The sequence below is a fragment of the Corapipo altera genome, unplaced genomic scaffold, assembly GCF_003945725.1.
Source record: "Corapipo altera isolate COAL_440 unplaced genomic scaffold, ASM394572v1 0, whole genome shotgun sequence".
In the NCBI taxonomy this organism is placed as follows: Eukaryota; Metazoa; Chordata; class Aves; order Passeriformes; family Pipridae; genus Corapipo; species Corapipo altera.
Window position 1 is genome coordinate 72171741 of NW_020884872.1, and position 20697 is coordinate 72192437.

The window sequence follows — 20697 nt, forward strand, 5'->3', positions numbered from 1 at the left end:
CGTGAGGAGAAAAACTGCAGCAAACAGCTGAAGGTTGGCTAGGGAGTGTTTCAGGGACCCAGAACACTCCCACGAGAGAGAGACTGGTTACCCAGCAGCCTTGAAAAGCTCTTCCTGGACTAAAGTTAAAGGGAGGGACTTAAAAGGACTGACAGAAATGTAAATATATATATATATATATAGTTGCTTTTAGTTTGTACAGTATATTTATTTGTGTAAATAAATGTATATACTTCCTCTTCCCCTATAGAAGCCTCTGGCCTGAAAGTTTCTCTCCAGTGTTGAGATAAATATTGGGAAGGGGTGGGGGGAAGCCTGGAAATTGGATTTTAGATTTCTAATGTGGCTCAAACTGCCACAGCATCAAAAAAAACAAGTCATCCCACATAAATGGATAGTCTAAAAAAGTTGAATTAATGAACAGACTAAGCTCACACAACAAATATATCATTATTAAAACTGGCCTAGATAATTTGACGTCTTTATTTGTTGAGAACCTGACCTAACAGAAATTGTATCTCATGTCCAGGCAAACTAGGGTGCAAGTGCTGGAACTTCAAGTCTGTGACATGATCGAAATGTCAGTAACTGATCTCACCAATATTGTTTTACCCTTTGTGTGCTGACTTCAGCATTCCAATAGGGGACCTATTCAGGCATTAATGCTTACAGATTGTATCTCATTGATTTTCAAGCCTCCTATTTTTCAGAAGAATGTTCCTAAAATGTGAAATAATCTTTCTGGGTGAGCAATAAATAATCTGATTTCTTGGGTCCTCTAAAGCAAACCTTGACAAAGAAAAGTCAATCACTGGCAGCAGATGGGGCAATATGTCTAATATATCTCTGCTTTATCTTTTTTCTGTGATCAAGTTGTATGTAGACCTCTTGAATATAGAGTTTTCCATATAAAAAGCTGCTATTAAGGCCATGAAGAGATTTTCAGGGATTAGCAAGTGCTGTCTGTGACTTTCTGCATTATTTAATACAGTCTCCCTATTTCAGTACATTGAACTAGTTTCTTTTGTCTTTTTCCAGAGTTTCTCCATGAAAGCCTTCAGTGCTCCCGACTTGGTAAGCACAGTCATTTTTTTCCCATGTGATACCTATCCTATAGATTTTAACAGCAACACAATTTTACCGAGCTTGCAGATATGCAGAATGTGTCTCAAGAGCAGTGCATTTGCTCAGTCTTGGCATCTTCATTCTTAAGAGCCTTTTCAAAATGTAAATTAGAGATCAAACCTACAGAATCAGAAATTTTAGAGCACATGCTAATTGCAGAAATCTGAGATGGTTGCTCTGAATGGTAGGTTGTCAGTCAGGCTTGCATTAATGTGAGCTCTGAGGATTTGTATTGCTAGCTTAGAGTAGCCCAAGAGGAAGCATGAATCTTTTCTCTCACAGGGATGACAGAGCTAACTCCCAACTCTATGCACTTGCCCTTGGAGCTTTTTTAATTATTGCGATCTTGTTAGCATAATTCAACAACTTTAAAAATTAATTCAATGCAGATGAGTTAGAAAATAAAATGGTGTTTCTCACACTGCAAAATCACAGCATTACACAGCACTCTAAACTACTAGAAAGCTACAGGGAAATCCAAGTGTTTTAAGGCTTTTTCAGATTACAGGATTTCTGAGTCAAAAAATTCCCATAAAAACAAATCGACAAACCAAACCAAGAACACCTAAAAATCCTGCAGTCAGTATTTGCTTTTTAGGTGTAAGGTTATTTATGTTTATAAATACAAATATAAATAAATATATTTATATGTAGGTGTGGATGGGAGGTTTACTGAGCAAGTAATAACTCTTCAGCTAAAGAAAGTTCATCTTTTAGATAGCTCAAATCTGTTCAGAGGGTCACATTTGAAACAGTAATTTTTTGAGTTCACTTGAGATGGCTACATGACCAGATAGAAGAGCAAAAGAGTTGAGAGATGTGGTGCTCTAGCCAATGTTTGCAACAGGCACAGAAGTGTAGAGCTCATTACTACCATAGCATTTCTGTCCTACAGCGTGGTTAAAGAAACTCAGGCTGTCACGTCTTTAAAGTGACAGGACTGTCTGAAGGGTTGTTTGTCTTTCCTGCAGATGGAAGCACTAAGAACCATGATGCTCCAGGGCTGGCTCTTGCTGAGGCAGTTCTGCATTCTCACAGGCTGCTTCACATGGCAAGCGAGGCTCACAGCCTTGGCTGCAAGTTTTCAAGGCTGACTTGTTGGTCTTCACTATTGCTTTGTTATCATGACAAGCAGGTTTCAGGAACTGTGTATTATCATAAAGACAAACAGGCTATTCTTATCAGCTGATGGCAGAGTGGGGAGTTGTAGTGCAGCTGGTTTGGCTTTGCAAAGAAAGGGAGGTGTGAAAATTTCTGGGAAAATTACAATAAGGGGCAACAGCAGGGGAAATTCCAGACCTGACTCAGAGCAGGCTACAGACTGCCAAAATGCTCCCAGCATCCTTGCCATGGTCTTTGAAGAATTACAAAACTAGGAACAATATAAATCTGTCTGATTTAAATCATACAGGGAAAGGCTCAAGGAAGTTTGGGGATTCTGCTCTCCTCTTCTGTAGGATTATAATAAACCTTTCTACTAAATTTCCTTCTTAAGCCTGCCTCCTATAATGAAGACAAAGAACACAGTGGTTGGTAGCACACCAGACATCATATGTCTGGAATGATGGCTTAAACAAGCTCTGGGAAACAACAGTACAAAACATCTACTGACAGAGGGAAGAAGGGGATGTCTCTCACATTCAGCAGATGTACAAAATAGTTTTACTGTCTTGTGCCAGAAGCAAATGTACCAGGAATGCCTTCACAGAGTTAGGTTTTGTGATAGGAATTCTTTCCTTCACCAGCTCAGTAACTTTCTTTGTATAAGGCCACAGAGTAAAATCTTCCACCACTAATTTGGCTAAACAGTAAGCCATATGAATTGTGCCTTTATTGTGCCTAGCCCAGTTTGAAACTTCTGAGTACCAGCATGTGATTTTACTTCATCACAGCAATGGTACATTGGTACATGTGAGATTCTGTGCCCTGAAGTGAGAGCTGGGAAAGGTACTAATGTGTGTGGAATTGTGCAATACAGGAGAGATAGATCTGGAGGAGACATCTGCCATGCAGAGTCAGTGAGAGCAAATGTAACAGCAGCAGAGAGTATCAGGGGATCTTTAATGTTGTGAGTGTATTTATGTTTTTGCCTTGTGAGACTGTCACTGCCAGCTGAGCTGCACAGTGGGGATGAAAATAGCACATGTATGACGTTTGGTGCAGTTATATTGAGGACATCATCTTTAAGTCAAACTCTGACTTCTTGCATCTAGTAAGAGTAGTTATGCAACCACTGCAGAGACGACGAGTCATAAGACAGTAAATATTTCTGATGAGGCTAAAAAGTGAATTGAGCTGGCAAACAGGAGCTCTTCCGGCTCATAAGAAAAGTGGAAGAGGAGATCATTTCAGCATCATGATGATGTCGAAAAACATATGCAGGAAAGCAAAATGAGAAGTTGGAAGAAACAGATAGCAAAACAGGGAGAAGGATGCGACCTGAGGCAAGTTAACTGGGGGTACAAATTAAGCCTGGAAAGATGGCCCAGTGTACATTAGCAAAAAAATAACACAGGAAAGGTGAAGCAGGATGGAAGAAATTTGGTTTGGACTGGGCTTAGAAATTAGCAGGAAACTAGAAATAAGATATAACATGGCTTGTATGTTACTCTGTTTATGTGAGTATCTGGGCAGTGAACTCTTCCACAACAGCCACTATCTTCTACACAGCAATAATGTTCTACATGTTTCCTATCTGTTGCTAACACAGAGGACACTGTGCATACCTTTGACCAAAAGTAGAAGCAGCTCTTGCAGATAGTTACCCCAGTTCTCCATTTCCAGGCACTGAATATCTAGTGAGAACAGTAAAGTTGAAACTATAATGATTGGGCTTTTCGTTCTCTTTGTAGTTTTGTCTCTATAGTTTTAGGAGTAGCTTGCTTTTCTGTCTGGAAATTTGTAGTAGTTTGGGAACTGAAGCGAACACGAGTTCTTTTATGCAGCCTGTAAGTAACAAACACTATTCTCTTTTGCTGACCAAATTGCTCCCAGGGACATCTGGACAACCATGAGATAGATTTCTTCCAATTGCTTCATGCAAATATTTAAGCAGTTCTTCATTTACCTGATCGTAAAACATGTGTTTGCAGTAATTTTTAGCTGTACATTTTTATTCATGTGCTAACTATGTACTGAAACTCTGTCAGAATGGTGAGTTTGTATTTCAATGTTTTCTAGTCTGTTACCCTTATCATATTTACAATTTAATGGATGAGATAAGCCACACTAAAGGTATCTTGTGTAAGCTTCTGATAGTTCACTGATGGCCTACAGACATCTTGATCATTAGTCCGTTACCTATCTGCTTATCAGTTAACAATCTCAAGCCATTCATTCAGTTGCACGGTTTTGATAATTCTAAATACAAGCTTCCTGTGCTTTGTACCTACTTTTACACTACTGTAATAAACAGTTGTAAATCCCAGTCCTAGTCCTTGAGCAGTGACCAAGCCACAGCCATAGGCCAGGGACCCATACTACTAAAGAGGTAGTGTGCTAGACTACGTTTTTCTCTTTCAGTTTAGTGGCTCTGAAGTAGTATATTTGGGATGGCTTACTTTATCTTATTTTATGCATGTAGAAGACAAAATTTCCTTTTCAAACAAGCATTGACTCTTAGAATCTTTGAGAATGCCATTTACTTAAATCTCTCTTCTACAACCCAGGAAAAGCACAGATCCAAACTGATATTAAGCACTCTGTAGTTTCTGAGAATGTAATTCATCAACTCTAGTAAACTTCAGAAAAACATACACCTTCTTGCTAGCTTGTCAAAGAACTCAGTCCAAATCACAAAAATAATTCAGCCTTTGTAATACATTTTAAATGTTATTTGGCTTTAGCAAACTACATTAAAATGATTTGGTTTATTTCTTTATTAAAGGAATTTAGGACATTTAATGGGTTTTTGCTAATATTTCCAGAGCCCCTTTTCTACCAGTGACAGTGGAAAGGGGGATGTTAGAGCAAGCAGAATAAAAATCTTCTCTGAAGTAATACAAGTAATTTGATCTAGTAAGAGTTAAAATTTCTATTTATTATAGTTCAGCTGATATGAAATAAATATGCTTTGACATATTAATTCTCCATAGGGTCACAGTCATCTTTCTAACACATACATTGTCATTTACTTAAACTCAGTTCAGCTGCTAGTGGCATTATTAACCTTCTAAGAACATTACACCAGGTGTCTGGTTTCAGACTTAGAGATGTTTTGACACAGAGGTTCCCTCTTGCAAATGCTGTGTAGGGAAGGAATAAAGCCTTGCAGGCAAGGGACTGAGCTGAGCGGTGGAAGGTGTCTTGGTTCACCTCCTATAGCTGCTACAAACTTCCTCTATGGCCACAGGCAAGCTTTTCTGTCAAAAAGCACAAGCCTACACCTCACCAAACCCTTTTTTCATGGCGAGACTCTCTCTCTTCAGGAACATGACAGCATAGCTCATGGATTTTCTTTCGGATGTACACAAACAGCAGACTTTCTGCTCAGTCTGTTGAAACTCATGGCCTTAGGTTAAACCTCATACCATCTCAGCAGCAAGGCATTGTACAAGAAACAATCCTGACCTGCAAAGACGTTTCAGAAAGAAGTGGGAGAGAAACACAGAGTTGCAAAAGAGCTTATTTTAGTTCATCTACCAAGTCAGCAAAAGGAAGAGGAACCAAACTCTAATCTGTGATGCCTGCTGTTACTGATCTCACTTTAACAGCCTTCCAGTTAGTGTATGACTTGTTCCCTCCCATTTGAATTGTCATACTCACATTTGGTTTTTATCTAGGTGACTGGTTTTATATGACCTCTGTAAACAGAATTTTACCTTTAGCAGCTGCTCTCTGATGCATCACTGGTAGACAGAGAAATAAATACAGTACAGGAGAAAAAAGCCGTGGTGGCTTTATAGTGGGAATCAAACTCCGTAAGTATATCAGGGTACTGGAGTCAATGACTGCATGAAAAAGAATGTTTGGTTTAGTTAAGCATACCTTATTTCCAAAAGTCATTTGATATGCTCCTTCCTTACCAGAAGCTCCTTAAGGAACAAAGTGGTTAAATAACTGATTAAAAGGTACAAATCAAAGAGTTACAAATAAATGGTCAATTTTCATGATGGAAAGGTAACAATAGTTTGGTTTTATTACCTGACAGATTATGTCAGTCACGCCAATTAAACATCTCTCAAAGACAAATAAAAAGGAGTAGGGCATTGCAGTGGGGAAAATGAACCCATTGATCTCAGGCTTGGTCACTGTTCTTGGGATAATTTGGGATAGAGAGAGCAAATAATCCCTCACCTTACTAAAGAAATGGCCTATTGAATGGCCTTTTGGTTCTGTAGCTCTGGGTCATTAGATGTGCATTGGGATAGAGAAATATCTGTATGAGAAAAATGAGTTCAACACATTTGTCTCTTCAGGCTGAAAACAAGGAAACAGAGTGAAGGTGTAACAGTAATGTATGGAGTTATGAATGTCATGTGGATGTGGAATAGACAACCACTATTTAGTGACCAATGAAATTATCAGGTATCCAGACAGGAAAATAAGCAAGGCTGAATACTGAATACAGTCTCATAATTCAATTATAGAACTAGTTATTACACAGACTCTGTATCAGCCACAAATGTAAATGGCTTTACAGAGTAAGTAAACAAAGTCAGAAGAAGATCCATCCAATACTACTATATACAGAGACACCTAAATAACTTTGGCTTTAGAAGTCCTTACACAAAGATTTCTGAAAGCTGGAGTAATCAGTGAAAAAGCTATGGTAAACTTGCCCTGATCTTTCCTTTTTCCTAAGTTCCCTGCAGTGGCTACTCTAAAAGTCTAAAGTTAGGGTGGGGAGACCTTTGTTTTGAACACGTCTGTTCCTGTGTTCTTCAGGTCACTGCAAACTCAGGCCCCCAATATTCTGTTTGGTTTTGGTTTTATGTGTGTATTCACTGAAGACTGCTGGAGACGGGTTTCTCTTGCTCTGTGGATGTACAGTCTCTAACGGAATGGGATGGGCCCCTAATTGCTCCCCAGGGCTTCATATGCTACTTTCATACACATTGTAATTAAAAGTCAGGTAAGAGTCAATTAAAAATGTGCACAGTGAACAGAGATTCTAGTTTGACATGCTCATCCCACAGCTATAGCCCTGCTGTTATTTACATGGAAACCTGGCACATTTTTTCCTTTCTATAACTCTTCTACTTTCAAGACTTTCACTTAGAGCCACACAGTTTTTCACTGTCTACAAAAGTAAGAACTGATTAGCACAAGGCATTCTGACTGCAAGCTTTTTCCTTAAAAACCTCTCTCATGTTTCTTCCAGTGTCCCATAGATACAATCCTCATGTGTCCCATCAGGGACAGAACCATTCCCTGTCTCTCCCAGAGATGTATTCTCTGTTTATTTCTTTCTAGCACCCCTAGTTCAGGAACATCCCTGATAATCCTATAATGTGGAGCACCCTTTATAATGAATAACAGCTCATACTGAATTGACATCCAGAAAGAGTTTGAATCACTTTGGAGTAGAGCACCAGCAGTCAACCCCAAACCAATTTTTTCACAGTATTCTGAGTAGGCTCCAGACCAAATATTAGCATCAAGTTAAAAAATAATCACTTTTTAATGTGTGAAATTAGGTTTCCCTTGGTAATTCAGTGATGGTACCAATCAGGTAATTTTCTAAAATTCACACTGACATCAATGAGGGCTGTTGATTGGAAAGATATGTAGATTAGAAAAAAATTCATTATTGTTTAGATTCTGATTTTGGGGTTTTCTTTTTGCCGTTAGTACTGATTTTTACTAGGTATATCTTTTCGGGCAAAAATAGATTTCATTTAAGTTTATACTGTATTGGCTTGGAACAAAATCTGGATTCTAAACACTTTAAATGAAATTGTATTTAGAAGAATATGTGTTGTGGCTTTTAAAGTTCATTACACACCTGTCTTATTCATTGTTTTTGTTAAATCTTGGGTTTTGCCAAGTGTAAAGTTTGGTGAAAGGGTGGACAGATGGTGACCCAGTTATCTTTTTGAAAAATGTTGATTTAACTTCAAGCTCTGCTTGGTGCTTCACTTAAGCAGAATCTAAGGCAACAGAGGTCTACCTGATTGAAGTTATCACATATGCCCTGCTGGAGGTAGGATGTGAAAGATCTTCTCTGGAGACCTCTGACAGCAACCATGAATGTCTCACCAGATAAGTCTTAAAAGGACCATCAGAGAGGAAATACATTGTAGCACCCTGACAGTGAATTTTGTTAATTAAATACAATGCACCATTGAGACACAAGGCTAGAGACTGCTACTTTTAACTCCCAAGACAATGTTTTGTTTGTATAGCTGGGGAATGATGTGATGTTACTGAGACTGACTAGGACAAAATGCCTCTTTAAGAGATGAACCTAAGAGAAGATAGTACCTTAACACTGGACATTCTGAGGGGGGAAAGAAAAACAGTGAAAGCTCTTGAGCATCTCAAAGTCTGCTGGTCAGAGATTTTGTAGTGCTTTCTTCCCTCTTGAAGGTGGTGTCTTTAAGCTTGACCAAATACACATTCCTATTGCTAGCACATTCCTATTGCTCCAGCAAGGTCTGGACAAAATCCCTCTCTTTTAGGTTGATCTTTAGCTCAAAATCAGAACCACTGACACTGAGATGTGCCTTGCCAAATACTTCATTAAGGACTTCTCTTAAATTTTCTGGGGTAGTAGCTCAGAATTTGTGACTTCTGCCACTTTGCATCACCTTTCTTCATGTTTTCTTAGTTTCCATATGGAAGAAAATTCACAGCAATATTGTGGTGGAATGGGAGGAAAGGAAGATTTCCTAGAAACTTTGTCTTTTTTATGACAGTAATATAGAATATAGTTGGCATGACATATTTCTTGAATAATAATTTTAGTATTTGTTTTACTAAAGGCATAACTTCTAGCTGTTGCTGATACATATAATTACTGAATGAATTGTGCCTTGATCCTGCATTACTGTGAGCAGACTGTAACCAAGTATTTTCTTTCAGACCACCAGAAGGAGCTATTGAATTCAAAAAGTGTTTCCTTCAAGGCAGGAATTCCTAGTATAGCACGGGAACCAGTAGGGTAATAGAAGTCCAGCTCTAAACCAGGAGAAAATTCTCATTTAGAGTCTGCATCTTTTTCTGATCCATTGTATTGTAGAATTAAAACTACACTGTACAGAGTTTAAGATGCTTCAGGGCGTGGTTTCAGACATCATTTCTTAAACATATACTAACAAATACTGACCAAATCCAAAGAGAGGGGAAATTCATTGAGGCATGTTTATCAATACATTTTCAAAGCTCAGAGAGTGTGGAAGCTGCCATTCTCCCTTAGGTCCCAGCATGGAGATGTTAGGCTCACAGACTTGCAAAACACTTAAGAGCTAATGGCAATGTCCAGAGGGATAAATGAAACCTGAAATTTTACCTATCCATGCTGACTTGCAACCAAAATGCACTGGCCACCTGTTAAGTGTTTTCTGAGGTGATATGAAGATGTACAACTATTTATTGTGTCTCATGATCAGATTCATAAAATGACGTATGTGATTTATAGCCTACCCTCTAGGAACTTTGCCCTTTGTATTTGACCAAACCCCCTTACGTTAACAGAAAGCAGATTATGTTGCTTTGGCCTGTCTTCAATTTACACTTTCTTTTGTCTGACAGCAGCCTGAAAAATTTTTGATGGTCATTTGCAGGTGGCACATTCTTTGTGTGTGTGTGGCTTTGAATCAGTGTTTAAATGAACATTTAATTAATGTTTAATTTTTTATTATTAAAACAACATTTGTTACTAAGCTCCCAGTTGGGACATCCCATACAATTTGCTAAGCCAATGTTTCCAGCATGCTGAAAGAACACGTGCTTTAAACATATGTATTATGCATGTCTTTGGATTAACATGAGGAGAAAAGGTATCTGAGGAATAACTTTTCTAAATACCTTTTGCTAGTAGTTCAGGCTGACTGATCTCAGGACTGGCTCTTCTTTATGTTGAGTTTCTTACTTCTTAATGCACTTATGCTCAAGAGACTCTGCTAGTACTCAGGTATAAGTTTAGGCCTGTACATAAAATAAATCAAATATTGCTCTGAGGAACTTACAGTGCAAATGAAAATTATACATCATAAAGTAGGAGGAGAGAAAAGAGCAAGGAGAAGCTGAAGTATAGTGTGGAAAGGAGGAAAAGGTACTGGACATATAGTTTGGAGGTTTCATATGTTGGGCTCTTTCTTTGTTTTACTTACCATGATAATGTCCAGAAGCCTTTTTCAGAGGTGATGATCTTGTGCGAGATGCTTTGCTGTACAAACATGGTTCCTGTCTCAGATTTGATCTGTATGATTCAGATCCAGGACAAAACAGTTGGAAAACAGTCACAAAGAACAGGCAATGACAGACACATCAAAGATACTTTATAAATTTAGCAATTCTAGAACAAAATCCACCTGTCATTTTATAATGACCCAAATACTCTTTATTTATGCAGTGAGACTACTCCCAGAAGTACTTTGGGGATAATACTATATAAATATAAATACAGAGATTTCTTCTTCCAAAAACAGTTTAACATGCCCTATACTCTTTTTCTTGGAAAGTGGGAATTAGTTACAAGCTGCTATGCATCTGTAATGACCTCAAACCCTGATTATTGACATTTTTCTGGAGTTATGAGACTGTTGCTTTGATTAAAAACAGAAACAATCACCAGCCTCTATGCTCAGCACTACAGTGTGTGCTTAGTTTAGGCCATATCAGCCTAAAACTCACTTGTCTTCATGCTACAGATTTTCATCCTCAGAGTTCTCTATCATTGTGGCACAAACTACCAGAGGACCTGTTTCAACCTGAGCCTGACTTTCTGTAACAAATGCATCTCACAGAAACACAGCATTGTTGGCACTTGGAAGACAGTTTACATGGAAACCACCCTGGAAATACATCTTTTCTCATAAAGGAAACTTTCTACTTCAGATTCTCAGTAAACCTGTACTTTAAAGAAAAGGGAAAAAAATGTAGCTTTTATCAAACTAAAGCAAGAAGATACTTCATGTTATTTTTCCTCTTCTTCGTTGACTGGTGCTTGAATCGTCCTAAAGGAACCTAAAATTAAAGCAGACATTAGGAACTCAGCTGAGGAAAGAAACACTTCTCATTGTTCGTGAGTCTCTTCAGAAATACACAAATATGTTACTATCAATATATTATTTACAGGGAGCTGAATCTTATTTTATCTTTATGAAAATAACAAAGCTCCCTTTCAACCTAATCACAGGAAACAGATGATTTCTGTCTATCCAGTTAAACCTGGTTTAAATGACAGTACATACTGTTCTTCCCTTTAAAGGTGTGCATCAGATCTGTTATGCCTCTGTTAAAGTGGGCTTCCTACGAAATTCTACTTTTTTTGTTTATTTAGGTTCAAGGTAATTTGACACTGACTAGTTGATTTGTTGACCTTCTTGGAAGGGTCCTGGTATTCGGAGTTCAGCTATGGGGTTGCTTTACTAGTATTTCAAATAATGGTTTTGTGATGTGATTTTTGTAACCTTTAAACACTGTGGGCTTAATTTTTGCCAGTGCAGACACTGATGTACAGGAATCCAGTCATATGCTGTCATCAAAAGGTTTGGGACATTCCTTATCTTTAGCATGGTTCTTGTCTTCTTCTGGGCCATGAGTCTTAGACAGCTGGAATAACTGGATTTTTAGAGAGTCAAACTGTCAATGTACTACTCCTCTTGCTGAGTTCTTCCATGCCTAATCTGTCCAACGTCAGTGCAACTTTTGTATAAGTAGGTATTCATTGGCAAGAATAAAGGGTTTTAAGTCTGACCTCTTTCCAACATTGAAAATCTGTTACTCATGGTACAGTTACTGACTAGTAGAATGAAACATATTCAAGATATTTTGATGGCCTTCTCATTCAGTAGCAAACATCTGTCTAGAGTTACAGACCAGACCCACAGAGCAAGTAGGAGAAAATCAACACACCTTTGAACTTGATAGAAGTTTTCAAGGGTGGGGTTATTCTCAAGTCACATCAGCCTTCTGAAATGTCAGGATGTAGGCTCCCTCCTTCAAGCAGTGCTGAGAAAGAGGCAGTTTCAGAGGGCGATTGATCCCACCTATCTTTCTTCTTCGGCAGCGGAGGAAGTTAGGTGACTAATGAACTAGAAAACTGTTTTTGAAAAGATAAATATAGACGAGAGACATGTTACCAAAACAAGTCTGTTCTTTGCATGCTGGTACTATGATGTGATGGTGTCAGTCAGAGCTGACTGCATGTGTTGTGTTCATGAGGGAAGTGTCTCCCACATGCAGCATCTCCCACATCATGTAGCACAGTCTCTGCATGCAGTCAGACATTGTTAATGGTGGCCATTATACTACATAACTTCTCTTTTTCCTTTTTTTTGAATTTTTCTTTCCACGAGGGTAAATTTGCCTCAGTAACAGAGGTGGAAAAAGTACTCTGAAGCAGGCTGAGGATCATAAAGTTGTACCTTTTCTGTCTTGTCCTGTACTGTCCCTTTGACTCTTTTGCCCTAGTCTCCAGATTAGACCATCTGTGAATCTTGTTATCTAGTACTGTGCAGAACAGAGTGTGTGACTGATCTCTTGGCACAGCCAGTGTGTTGCCTTGGTGGGTAGTGTGGGATGAAAAAAGCACAATACATGCCTTTTCTGTCTGAGACTTGTTTATCCGCACAACATCCAGGCCGCTCTGGGAGAGCTCTCCTCTTGGTGATCACTGGCAACCAAAAACGAATCAAATCAAGGCAAAGTTAGAGAAATTCTCCTATACAAAGAGCTGTTGTAAAAACAAAGCTGCATTTTTGTGGTGCATTGTCCTGGCTCTGTGTGAGTCCTGTAAAGAGACAAAGGCAAGTAGGAAGGAAATCTCAGCTGCTTAGTAAATGCCCTAATTTGATTTATTTACTGCTCCCTTCCCCCACTCAAACTGTTCTGCTAACCTGTTAGTCCCAACTCAGACAAGTAAGACCAGCTAATCTGATTAGTTCTGACATACAGGAGCAAGGCTGCTGGGAAAAGCTGGACCCTTACAGCTGTTTCAGGCTTCAGCTTCAATCATAACATTATGGGTTTACTGAATGTATAGTACAGTGTGACAGAAGCCTGCAGCATTCACACAAGTGAGCAGTGTGACCATCACTGAAGATTTCTACCCTGGGTCTGAGGCCACTGGAATACAAACCATGTTTCGTGTCACCTTCAATGTAGTGACAGAGAAAGTTACCTTCACCTTGGCAGCCTGCCCCTCCGTCACATGGAAGGTAAGCTCAGATATGCATCATGTAAAAAGGTTGGTGGCACAGTAAAATACATTTCTGAACTGTTTTCCCAACCTTAGGCTCTGTTTGCAAAGTTTTAAGGGGAGTAATAACATTTTAAGGGAACTGCACTGCAACGTGGCATAAGCACAACTGGTTGGAGTTAGACTAAATGGATCTAGGGAACAGCTTACTCATTGCCTTTTAAAGCTGTTCTCATGTGATTTTTAAAATGGACAAATTCATTGTCACTTTCCTCATTCTGGTCTGGAAATGCCACTTATTTATATTAATAGCAAATATAGAAAAATATGTAAGCACAAGCTACTAATTTCTGTAAGGAAGGGACATGATTAAGGGAAAGCTATCAAGCTTCTTTGATAATTTAAGGATTGCAAGGATCTGTGAAGCGTGTATCAAGGTATGATAAATTAGAAAGAAATGCATTTTTATGATAAGGGACTTGAAGTAAAAAAGTCTAAGATATGTAATAATGCTTGCCATGGGGTTGTGACAACATTTGGCAGAAGTCAGAAATGCTTTGCTCATCAGCTCCTTCTCCCACTCAGAGATTCTGTTCAGATCTTCATTTTCTTGAGACAAATATTCCCATCTTATCTTGAAGACACCAGCATTGTCAGGATGAGATGAGACCAAGTTCATTGCCTTTCTTTTCTCTTCTAAGGTGTGTGTGCTTTCACTGTAATGCAATTTGAGAAGACTATCAGATACCATCTTCTGAAGTGTTGCTTTAAGAACTTCCTCTTAGAGTTTGTTACTTACAGAGCAATTACTGTAAGAACCTTATTTCTTTCTGTTATTAGGTCTTTCAGATGTGAGACAATTATGAATAACTAGATACAGTGTCAGAGCAGTGTAATTACTCTTGTTTTAGCTGTCCATGATTCATTATGTGTCATCATATATCTTTGCTGTATCATTTTCTCAGTCTTGGGCCTGTCTTTTCTCTTGACTTGTGAGGCAGGTACTGCCCAGAAGCTGTTATTAGAAGGTCTTGAAAGGGCCTAGTACAGTGTGACCTTAACCAGATCTGTGCTATTTGTAGCATCATGAGCTAAATAAAACCCCATCAGCTGGGACAAAGTGTGTTTGGAGTAAAATTCACGTGAAATTAGGCACCCTATCTCTGTGGGAGAGTTTGTGGTGATATTGTTTCAGTTTCCCTAATTATTAGGAAAACTTAGTTTTCCAAATGTGTATTCTTTAACTGGTAATAAAAAGATCATTTCAACACATCCTAAAATGGCTTTATCCGTGCTTGCTAATTGTGTGTTAAAGAAATTTCTGCCTTCATATCAGAATGCAAAGACTTAGAACTCTCTGCCTTTAGATTGCAAGGCTCTTAAAAGAGTGGATTGAAATGGAAAAAGATACTGGATCTTAGCTGGCTCGTGGAGTCTTGGTACAGCAAATGGGTGCAAATGTAACCCATCTGTGTGTTGCATTTCAGTGCTCATTTATTATATTTCTGACAGCTGTTAGACGTAAGTGCATTGTAGTAAATCCCTCTGGAAGAAATAGGCAAGTACTGAAAAGTGCATCCTGGCACATTTTTTCAGTTCACTCACTCTTCTCTTATTTGCATAATTTAAATTATTTGATATGTGTAATGTGCAAAGGTAAGCAAATGCTTGAAAGTAAAAGCTAAAAGAAACTATAGTACAGTAGAACTTTGTGAAATGTAGTACATTTATTGATGAACTAAATAAAAAATATGTAAGAAAGTGGGCATAATTATATGAAAAAACAAGATGGCATGCCAAGCCAGCAGAAGAGATGGCTTTGCAGTAGAGCTTACATAAGTAATGCTAAGTTAATTTAAGGAAAGCTTTGTGGAGGGAGGTAATATCTTTTATTGACCAGCTATTAGAGTTGACAAAAATGGTTTTAGGTGCACAAGTCTTCCATTTTGACAGCAGGAGGCTAATGAAAGACCACTTCCCTACAACCTTACCGTGCTCCTGTCCTTGTGTCAGCCAGAACAGCACTGGTATTGCAAGTTAATTTAAATCTTTTGAAGCTGAAAGAGGTCACATCACTGCTGGAGGAGGAAGGACTGAGACCACTACTTTTAGACTGCCTAGTCTTTTTCTTTCAAGAGTAAGTGGCCCAATCTGCAGATAGCGCTGGCATGTTCTACTTTGTCATATAGCACAGTGTGACCAGCAGATGAATCTTGCACGGTGTGGTGGGACCAGGATAATGTGACAGCTCTGTAACAGATGTCTTGGGGACATGAGGAGAGGAGCAAGTTCTGTCCCAAATTGTTACCTTTCTACCCTATGCTACGCAGTGCTCATTTCTCTTAGACATTCATTTCTCATTGGTATTGGTGAAAAGTGTTCCAGCCAAACCCTACTTTGATTACATGTAAAATATTCATTTATAAGACATATTAATAAAAAAATAAAGACAGGACTCCTGCTCCAGACATTTCACAGTCTGTAGGATATAAAACTCCACTGCTTTTGCAAAACATTGTTTTGTAAAAAATAGTATAATTAGAAGTGGGGAAGGGTATGGACACAGGACAACTGGAGGGAAGTGACAGCTGAAAAGGCTGTTGACAAGTGCAAAGGGCTCAGAGTTGAACATGACTGTTTGCATAGGCACCAGTGCTTGAAAACCAAAGCAAGAAGTATTGTTACTATAAACCGTGATCATCTTTATTATAAAGCCCGGGGATGGGGTGTGGGCTACTCTTTCTCACCTCCCTGTGTCAGTCTGCCTCCACTCATTTCCCTGCTCCTTAGAGAACAGGCTGCTGGTTCTTCTTGATCTGTTGACAGGTGTGGAGCTGGTCGGCAGAGCAGAGGACTGAGTAATTTGAGATATGCGTGGGTTACACAAATCAGACTGCAGCCGCTATCGGCTTGGCCAGAGTCCCTCTTCAAAGGGCTTTTCAGGTTTCACTCACTTGAATTACTGTTGCATTTTCAATCAGTTGCTGCTAACATTTGGGGAATCTGGTGTTGCGCCTCTTTATGTTGTATACCTGGCTTTAAGAACAGACAACAAGATCATGCAGTTACTGATATACCAGCAAACTTCTACCACTTTCCTAAACCAGGAATAGGCGACATGCTACTTAGATGTACGCAATTCAACTTTGCAAGGTACCAGCAGATTTAGTTACAGAATGTATTTGCTTGTTGAGGCTTAGTTATGCTTGAATCCTATTGATTTTCTCTTACTGTTGGTGGTTTGGCTTTGTTGAATTCTGTCTGAAGTGTATGGGGTAAAGCAGCAAAAACTGCTGGTTTGTGGCTTTATATTCAAGGCCAGGAAATTCACTTGATGGGGATCAAACTAACTCGGGGCTTTCTTGCCAATTGATGCTGCACTTTATCTCCCTGACACGGACAGATAAATGAGCTGGAGGCGGCTTTGCAGTCATTTGGAGCCTGACCCAAACGCGTTGTTGCCAACTTTTGAAAGCCGCACAATGGCTCTGTCTGCCTGTCAGTTACAGCCGTTGGGGCAGGGACCTGCTGCCTGAGAGGCTGTTAAATAATAACGATGTAAACTCCTCCCTAAGGATGTGGGAACAATGTGCAAATCTTACGAAGGAGAAAATATCTGTGATAAGGAAACCAGAAAAATCGGGCTCTTGGCGTTAGTTTTCTTTAGGCAGTGACTTGAATACAGTGCTTCTGCTTGAAAAGCGCTGGTGGGGAGGTAGGATGGGAGGCGTGGGAAGCGGGCAGTAGCACACAGCCTTTCTGTCTCAGATTAACCTTCCCTGTTGATGTTTAAGACACCTCAATTAGACTTACATAGAGCTATAGTTGTCTGCTCTGCTCAGCAAGAGTAAGGGCACATTAGTGAATAGCTTATTACTTCGTTGTCATTGCTCCTAAATATACCACCCAGTATCAAAAACCAGGGTAGTAAATACAATAGAAACAGGCTAATCTATGGATTTAGTGTACTGGAAAAAAGGACCAAACTGTGAGCAGAAGGACAGTGCAGCGGTGCTGTTAAATGTCATTCTCATGAGCAAGAGGAGTGCAAGAGGAGGGCAGTGTGAATATGGCACATGCTGCAGTGGATTACTTTGAGGTTGAATCCACTGTATCTAGAAAGGTACATTTCTCCTTGAACAGTAACCACTGCTTCTAACTTTTAAATACAGACGTGCTAGACACTTCCAAGTACAACTCCTCTGAAAAAAAAAACCATTCAGAAACAGCTATTGGTCTCAGCCTACATTTTAAATGGGGTTTTTTTCCACTTTGATTTATACACTAGATACCCGTACATCAGCTTCAATGAACTTTGTTCAAGGCTCACAAGCATGTGTGAAATGTCTCTTTTTTCTCCCTGCTTGTGAGTGCAGACTCACATCTTGAATATTTGTTAGTTGATCTTGTCACTTTTTGATGCACCCCAGAGGAAGCTGACAAATTCTCTTCCCTCTTCACAATATTCAGAGTCCTGTAACAGTCTATGACCCCATATACTTCTCTCAGTAATCCAGAACACTGCTGTACAGTGACACAACCACCCTTATGATTATGATGCCTAATTTGGGAGCTACTGCCATAGAAGCAAGTACTTTTGAAGTAATGATTTGCTGTTATTTCTAGCAACAATCTCAGAGCTTTATTACCTTGAGCCATGATAATAGATTAAGGTTTTCTTCCTGTCTTTATACTTCTGGGAATTCTGTAGCTCCCACATGTCTCCTCAAAGTTCTTGCTAGCAGAGATTTACACATTGTTAGAGGACTGAAATCCCTTCCTCCATCTCTCCCTGATTACTTTTCTTAATGTATGGCATACCCTCTTTTGCTAGCTTTCGCCACCCAACAAAAATATCAGTATTTTCTTAGCCTTCTACCAAACCATTAAATGCATGTGACAAAATGGATGAGCAGATTCTTGCTGAGGGGTCAGGTAATGCAGAAAATGAGGTCCGTGGTGCTCATTTTATCCCCAGCTCTAGTTCACCGGCAGATGGTAGCAAACATCGCCTTCCTTGTGAGCCTCGCCTGGGCTTCTGCGAATGCGAAAGGGCCAGAGCGCCTCATCGGAATGATTTGTTTCCAGCTAGAACAAATAAGCTGTAAACAAAGTAGTTGTGCAACTTGCAACAAGGAGGATAACCACGGAAACCACGGAAATATTGCTGCAATCAGGACAGAAGAATTAAGTAGAGGCCGGAACAAAATCACTGCAGTGACTTGCACTGAATGGCACGAGAAGCATTTTGGTGTCGTTATTGTTCTTGTGGTGACAAAAAGGGACCATTATTTGCAATGTAGCAAATGAACAACATTCAGCGAGTCACGATAAAGTTGAAATTGTCCTGGGTCAGCTTTGCCCGTGTATGTTGACCCTTTGTCTTCATATTGAAGACGTGGAAAGTTCAGGATGGGTATTTTTACTAGAGGCTGTTTCTAGTAATTTATTTGTTTTTCTTCTGAGCTGCATGAGCTCCAGCTCTTTTGTATTTAATATGGGCTGTTGGTTATCGCTTTCTCTCATTCTTTTCTGTATGCTACTCATTCAAATATCTTGTTGTGGCTGCAACTTCTCAGCTTCTTCCTAACAACAGCTAAACTGAGAGAAGGAAGGGAGAGAGGGACAATATAAAGAAAAAGCTGCTTAACTGCAGTGTAATTCCCATAAGAAAATGTCTCTTCACTTATAAGACAGAACTGATTAGAGCTGGGCAAACTATTTGTGGCAAATCACTGGATAATTTTTTTGCTATTACTATTTTCAGTTGTACCACCTCTACTTTTAACTACCTTACTGGAGATTTGAAATTCTTTAACTTCTTCACACAGACACTGTTCAATTCTGTAAGCAGTTTCTGGAAAGCATTATCTTTGTGTTCATTTCTCCATCAGTAAGTGGTTGATGACCAAAATTTTAAGAGTTGTCTGACTGGATACCAAAATTGATTTATATGCTTATTTGCAGGAAATGAAAAAAAAAAAAGTTCAATTAAATATCACTTAAGACAACACAGTGGTTTTTTATGGGTATAAAAATTTATTTCTTATCCAGTGCTTACCCTATTCTGAGCCAAAACACCTTTATTGATAAATTTTTAGAATAGAAAGTGAAGGAAGGAAGTCAGTTACAGTATTGTGCTGCTCCTTTAGCAGGACAGCTTGCTCTGGAAAGCAGTGCAGAATGCACGCTGGACTGGCTATACCTCTGGCAGTGGATATGCCACATATTTGAGGACTTCTTCTGAAGTTGTCAGGATTCTCCTTTGGCCTTTAATCTTCACATTTTCTTGCAATTCTTAGAAATACCTAAATACTTTCTGTGCCTTTCTATGACTAGCCTGAGTCCTTTTAGCTCCTCTGGCATCAGTCAGTGGTATTAGAGTTCATATGTATTGTGTTGAACTACATGTACAGAGTACAAAGTCCTTCCAGAGTGACAACACTTGTCTTCTACAGCTGTGCTTTTGATGGAGGTGATGACCAATCAGTTCAGGGATGATCAATCAGTTCAGGGACAACCCAAAATTTTGCTTAGGATTTCTTGGTCCCTTCGGCAGAGAGGTGTTCTGGAAAAGGCCTTATCATTACTGGACCTCACAACCTAATTTGACAGAGGTAGAACTGGAGGAGAGCATATGTCAGTGTCTTGAATATCATGGTTTGTCAGTAGGGTAAATCTGCCTTCAGGGATCCTTGTGTTTCATCAGAAATGCCATGGCCATCTGAAGCCAAGCTTTGATTTAACATAAACTCACTGCTGATTCAAATTTGTTCAAAAGCACTGATGGATCTATTTTGTACTCTCAGGCTTTATACCCAATCAAGTATTATCTGTTTGCACATTTCCATTCTTATGCTAGGTCAAAGAACATCTCCCCTTGTAAAGCTTTCACTAAAGGATGAAACCATTACATAGCTTAAACTCTCTCCTCTATAGTGTGTTTAATCTGTCTGAACTGGAGTTACCTTCTCATGTCTGATCAGATCCATTTTATACTGTTGGTGTATTTATACTCGTGGTGCTTAGATATGCCATCATGCAGCCACAGCCTAAATGCAGAAACACAACCATACAAGAAGTTGATGTGAAATGCAAACTGCAAAGTTACACGTCTGCTTAATTACATTTGCTTTCATAATACATACACGGATGGATGTGAGCTATTTCAAATATTACACTCAAAATGTGTGCGTTTACTAGTTAATATCAGCTCTGTCTTTAGTCATCCTTTACTGGGCTGATGAGATATTAGCAAAGGAGAT